This window comes from Crocuta crocuta, unplaced genomic scaffold, assembly GCF_008692635.1.
Source record: "Crocuta crocuta isolate KB4526 unplaced genomic scaffold, BGI_CrCroc_1.0 scaffold134, whole genome shotgun sequence".
NCBI lineage: Eukaryota > Metazoa > Chordata > Mammalia > Carnivora > Hyaenidae > Crocuta > Crocuta crocuta.
Window position 1 is genome coordinate 4593460 of NW_027530183.1, and position 6000 is coordinate 4599459.

General features: G+C 40.2%; 1 protein-coding gene across 1 annotated transcript in view; it reads right to left on the reverse strand.

Annotated features, from left to right (window-relative positions):
• The window catches only part of ARHGAP24 (Rho GTPase activating protein 24), a 496491-nt gene extending 491209 nt beyond the window's left edge, over window positions 1–5282 (reverse strand). The window contains exon 1 of the mRNA XM_077765170.1: window positions 5040–5282. The gene's annotated coding sequence lies outside the window, so the exon portion shown is untranslated. The remainder of the gene's footprint in view (window positions 1–5039) is intronic.
• Between the last annotated feature and the right edge of the window lie 718 nt (window positions 5283–6000).

Here is a 6000-nt window from a genome sequence, read left to right on the forward strand (position 1 = left end):
GTTTTATTTATTTCAGAGAGGGAGAGAGAGAGAGAGAGAGAGTGTGTGTGTGTGTGTGTGTGTGTGTGAACAGGGGAGGGTCAGAGAGAGAGGGAGACACAGAATCTGAAGCAGACTCCAGGCTCTGAGCTGTCAGCACAGAGCCCAATGCGGCACTCGGACCCACAAACTGTGAAATCATGACCTGAGTTGAAGTCAGATGCTCAACTGACTGAGCCACCCAGGCGCCCCAAGAGGCACACTTTTTAAAGCAGTAAAAGCAAAAACTAATTTATGGAGATGTTTATCTAAAGAATATGGAAATATGTAACAAAAAGTGCCAAAATACTTTCCATGCAGCCTATTTCTTTTATGTTGACTCTCAGTAAAAAAAAATAGAGCACTACATTAAAGCACTATGTGATGAAGACAACGTAACCGAAAGACATTACACTATGTAACATGAGTGGGACAGGTAAACTTCTGGGCATACACTTTGATAGAAATAGAGAGCATGGAAGATTTAGTAGACTGAGTAGACTATTACTCTTAAATATCAATGTTTGCTCTTCCAGTCTTCTCAGAGATACTATATAAGGAACAACTTGACCTTAAGGTCCCTGGCTGATGCCTAAAACACAAGCATTATGCATTCTTGATTGAAAAATGATCCCTGTGCTAAACAGTAGAAGTATGCAAGTGACAGAGGTATCACTGCTCTGAAACTGAAATAAGCCAGTTTGTATTTTGGCTTAAATGGAAAGCACCCCCTTCTACATGTCAGGCAGCAAAATAACTGTAGAATAAGAATTTTTTTTTCAAAGGGAAACATTGGATTTGCTTAAGTGCACAGATGAGATGAAAAGAAAATTAATATAATAAAAATCAGTAACTTGAAAAAAGATGCCCCTCTGAATTTCCTCCTCTCCATCCACCCTCACATTCTCCTTTAATTAAATCTGACTTCCTTCAGGCACTAGCACTCAACATAATTATTAAATAGCCAAAATTAGTATTTCTATTTTGTTTGATTAATTAAAATTATTGCCCATCTACAGGCAGCAGAATCTCCAAATTTAACTCTATTACTACTCCTCACAGCCAAATCCAGGACCTCCCACTGGGATTTGATAGATTACAAATTTTATAGTACAATATAAAAAACAATTGTGAAAAATGTGTACCTATTAGAACTGTTTCTATTATCTTTAAACTCAAGTGTACTTTGTGATTTTCAAAAAAACGTGATTCCACAGTAGTTTTTTTTGTTTTGTTTTGCTTTGGCTCTATTTTCAAAAGCATAAATTTCATCTATCATAGGAATTAAATAGGCTTGTGTGGGTTGGTCTAGAAAGCGAATTCTGTTTGTTACATTGTTACTTTCGGAAAATGAACTCTGAGTCCAAATAAATATTTTTCAAATGGCACCTTTAGGGAAAAAATTATCTGCATAAATTGGAATCCGCTACTTTATTCATTCATAATTTTGCTTGCCCATTTATTAAGGAAGCATTAACATATATTTACTATACGTTTCAGACATTAAGCTGGGCACTAGGATACAAGTGGGTCCCCCACCACCAAAATACCTGTAAAAGAACACACTATAGTTGCTTGGTAGTAATATTTCAAACAAATTATTTTAAAAATTATTGAAAGTATGTTCAAATCACAGTGGAAGCAGACAAGATGAAACAATGAATCATTTCTACATAAAATTGTATACATTCTCCAAAGGAAGTTCCAGTTGAAATGAACCACCAAGAATCAAGCTGGACACTTTCCAGGCAAAGGGAATTCCTGGAGGATGGAGATCCTGGAGCAAAATAATCAGAAGTGTGAACAATGAGGAGCCCTTGTGCAGGAAGGAGAAGCTAAAAAGGAAGGGTTTTGAAAAGCTTTTAGTCACTATACTAAAGAGTTTAAAGTTAATGTTGTAGGTTATTGGGATCCTGGGATCCATGAAAGGTTTCAGATAAGGGAATTAACACAATTAGATCTGTCCTTTATAAAGGTTAATTGTAGCATTGCCATAGTTCAGTGTAGATTCTGCTTTAAAGCACATATGTGTACAATAACCTCTGAAAACTGAACATTCCTTGAATCTCATCAGAACAATCTCTCCACGTCCAAATGTGCTTTTACTTAGCCTCTGAAACCATCATAATCTTATAAAGTTTGAGTCTGAGTAATGAAGACAGATGGGTCACTATTTCAAGACTTAGTCTGAGGCTCCAACTCTTCACATGAAGAGCATTAACTTCATGGCTAAATTGACTATTTACAATTTTATTTTTAAATACCTTTCTCCATCTGGGAGAAATCTTAATCCTTTAGCCATGGATTAAAGAATAAACAAGAATCTTTGAATTTTAAATGTCTTATGCTGTTTTTCTCAGTAAAATATGACCATCTTAGAAGGGATGCTTCAGGTTCTTGTTATTAACAACTTTCTCCATACCCGTGTGTGACTCATTGAAGGGACATCCCTTCCACTGGGCACCAAGATGATGCACTAGCCACCTTCTCCCTCTTGTTTTTCTAAAACACTCACCTTTACCAAAACATGACACATGGCTGAAAGAAGGGATCAGCATCATAAAAACTCAACTCATAGGAAAAGAACCCTTTACCACCCACCTGAAAATATCACAGGAAAATAACTACAGGTAACTAAGATGATCCTACAGCACTGCAAACACTAAAAAGAGAAACAAAATGCATGGTCTGGATTTTGCAGCAGCTCTGTCTGCTTTTAGCCCTATGAAACCAACCTGGGCACTAACAGAGCCAAAAAGAAAATGCACTTAAATAGGCCAGTAGGTTACAACAAAACTACTAAGGACACTGTTGATAAACACTAACTAGGCTTTGGCCAAGACAGCAAAATAATCAGACTCAAACCACTTATTACCACCTGTTGCACATTCTTTACCCTTCCTGCCCTTTCCCTTAACCCCTATTCTCCATCCTAGAGAGTCCAAGATCACACAGTAAATAAAGCCATGACCAGTAAAAATGCCCAGAGCTTTGGCCATTACTATACCAAGCAAAACCTAAAAGGATTTCACTGGACATTTAAGCCCAGAACACTTTCTCACTTTTTCCTGAAATGTACACTCTTGTCTGGAAGGGTACAGGCTATTTGTTCTGCAGTGGTTTTTTTTTTTTTTCTTGAGAACTTAGTTATTTCTCACTTATTATCAGGTTTTATTTTCGAAATGGTTCAAATTCACCAGTATATATGGCCTAAAAGAACATTACTGAGAAACCATCCACCTCTCAATTCCAAATCCCTACAATTAAGTAATAAAACAAAATAATACAGTTGAAAGCCAAGGACAGACTGAATTTCAACAGCCTTTCAGATGTAGAAAAAAAATTACAGCTTCTTCTTCCTTTTAACACACTATTGTGTATTCCTTACACACACCTCAAACTGAATTCCAGATCTGAAAAACTTGCAGTTTATCCTTTATTCCCACTTAAAGGTCTTCCAGCAAGAACATATCTCCCCTGATATGTTTTTAGTTATTTTACAGTTTTGTCAATATCCTGGTCCTCCAGATGTCTAAGCTGAATTTTCTGACAAGTCAGTAATGGATCTAAAGAACAGATTTCTTGACTTGCTACCTGAAGGTCAGGCACTCTAGAAAGACAAAAAGGGGAATTGTATTATTGGGCTCTCTTAGAAGTTGAAATGTCCCCAGAGAAGAGGAAGTATTAAGAAATTTAAAAGGGAGAGCGAGATCTTAACAAGTCTGATGTGGCTTTATACTTGTTTTCTGGCTTTTTCTAATATGTTAATTCCCTGTGTTTTATGATGCCCAGCTTAATACCAACAGCCATTCTTGCCCTTAAGGGTTGGTTTTGAGTTCTAATTAGAATCAGTGGACAGATTGTTTGTATTTAATCTGTCTGTCCATCTTCTCAGTAATTGAGTAGAGCTCTTAACTGTACTGTAAATATCCCTGGCTTTCAATTAGTTTGTCTTCCTTAGTAGACACAGCAACACATATTGTTTTACTTATGGATATGCAAACCACTTTTATTTATTTTTTCATTTTTTTCCCTTACCACTTTTATATTTCAAATACCCAGCATGATTTATTTCCTCCTTTTAGAAGGAGATCAAATGATGATATCTTGCCAACGTTAAAAAAAAAAAAGTAACAAAAGCTATGATGGAAAGAGAAATAGTTTGAAGATTATCATTTAATTTGAATGAATTAAATAAGCATATTTAATTCATATTTTAACTACAAGGGAGTTTGGACTCCCTATTACTAGTTGTTATTGAAAACCCAGTCTCTCGAAGAATTCCAAGAGTAATACCATCTCCCCTTCTGTATGGGAACTTACAAAAGAAATATAAAGTATTTTTTTATGACAACAAATTACATATTTATACTTAAGAGAGGATGGATGCATCTTCAGAAAGTTACTTTTTAAAAAAAAAAGAAAGTTACTTTTTAAGATTCTCTCGGGTAGCTTGAAATTCACGAAAGATTCCCTATCATTTTATGTTTGCAATAAAAGTGTTCATTATTAAAACCTACCTCTGTATGCCTGTTATCAGGAAACTCTTATAAGACACTAGGGGGAACAAACGGGAGGGTCGGGGAGGGGGTGGCGGGAGAAGGAAGGATGGATAGTAAGGGAGCTGAACTGCACAATTTTTATTAATTCCATCTATTGTTACGGCCAGAGATACATACTATCATTTACGCCTTTTCTTCCTATTCCATTTCCATCTTAAAAACACCATCTATTTTTAAGGCCAGAAATACATACTACCATTTACGCCTTTCTTTAAAAATAAGAACAGTTTCTCAACACACACAGACGCGCGCCTACGCGCGCGCGCGCACACACACACACACACACACATACACATACACACACCATGCACCAGCACGGGATTCCGGCGATCCCTCCTCGCCCCCCGGCTACCCTCTCCCTGTCGCAAGCAGCTGTGCCGGCAGCCCCCGCACGCCGCCTCGGCCATCTCAGCCTCCCGCGGTGGCCCGGGAGCACACCCCCCGCGCAGCGTCACCTACCCTGCTTGGAGCACTCGACGGACGCGGGACTGCCGCTGCTCCGGAGGGAAAGGCTCCCAGGACAAGCCGAAGGAAAGGAAAGGAGAAAATAGAGGAGGGAAAGCTACTTTACTTCCCACAACAAGGGGACGTGTTGTGCCCCGTGCACTTGGTTGCTCAGCAGCTGTGGTTTCGGAGGAGCTACGCAGCGGCCGAAAGAGCTGCAGCTGGGGTGGAAAGTTGTGGGTGTTTCCCCCCACCACCGCCCACGCCTCGATCCTCTCCAGTCCCCGCCGCAGTCTTGACAGCTCCCCGGACCGTGGAGACCCTCCGGAGCCCCGCGGGTTTCCCCCGGAGCCGGGCTGAGTTGCCACATGCACTTGAGAAATCCTAGCAGTTGCGCAAAGAGTCCCAGAAGTTAGAGTGACTGTGTGTGAATGTGTAAATATACAGTACAAGAGGCTGGAACAACTGAGCGGGGCCAACCCTCAGACGCAGCCCAGGGTTTCAGATTTCATTTGGCAACTGGCAGCTTCAGAAGATTCGAGCCGCACTACTGGGGAGGCCGAGAGGAGCGGTGCCCTGGCCCTGCGTCTCACTGCTAGGTTATCTCTGAGGCTGAGTGACACAGGCGGGCGCCAGGTTCCCCCCCCACCAGACAGAGCCCCGCCCTTCCTGTGTCCCTCCGCAGCTGGCATTACTCATTTCATTTCTTATGTATCACAGATAGTATCCGTCACCAGATCTGAGACTCTGGGTACGGAGACGGATGATAAATACAGGTCTCCTGCCTTCCAGGAGCCCTGCGTTTCTTTGGCCAAACCCCACACACAAGTTTTATTTGCTTCCCTCGGCTCTCTCTCTGTAAAATCTTATTTCTCCAATCAGAATTAATTAATTCTGAGTCATTAATCCTGCATTCCTACAAATTTGTATTTAGATGGATGCTCTCAGATCCTTGGAGAAAGGCAAAGCATAATCA